At 41.4% G+C, this 473-nt stretch overlaps 1 protein-coding gene across 1 annotated transcript in view; it reads right to left on the reverse strand.

The window, feature by feature from the left end:
- Positions 1-473, reverse strand: part of LOC103773779 (myosin light chain kinase, smooth muscle) — a 97,303-nt gene that overhangs the window by 42,873 nt on the left and 53,957 nt on the right. The window lies entirely within an intron of this gene.

Below are 473 nucleotides of genomic sequence, written 5' to 3' on the forward strand. Positions count from 1 at the left end.
GTTGATCAGGTCATATACCCACATATTTAAAATTAGTTCCCAACTCACACTTTCTGCTGGGAAAGCTGCTGATAACACTGCTGGGAGAAGCAGAGGAAATGTGTTTGTGTGTGTGGAAAACACTATTCAAAACAATATCCCGTGGAGCTTTAAATGGCTTTAAACCTTTCTCTTCTTCTGATGTTCAAGAACAAAATGATTGTTCTTGATTGCTATTATTTACAGCACTTGAAGCTCAGGTGCAAAGGTGGAGCATGTTGGTGTGACCCTTCCCACACCCACAACGATTGACTCAAGGGAAAGTTATATACTCAGCCAGCAATTCAAAAATAGCTGTAGCCCAGGGCATAGCTCTAGGTAAACCAACAATTCCAGAAGCACAGTTATTACCTGTGATCACCCATCAGTACTAAACTGCTAAGTTTAGTACTAAGTGGGTGATCAGTACTAAGTGAGTCCTGCTGAAAGCAGCT

This window comes from Merops nubicus, unplaced genomic scaffold (genome assembly GCF_000691845.1).
Source record: "Merops nubicus isolate BGI_N331 unplaced genomic scaffold, ASM69184v1 scaffold9790, whole genome shotgun sequence".
Classification (NCBI taxonomy): domain Eukaryota; kingdom Metazoa; phylum Chordata; class Aves; order Coraciiformes; family Meropidae; genus Merops; species Merops nubicus.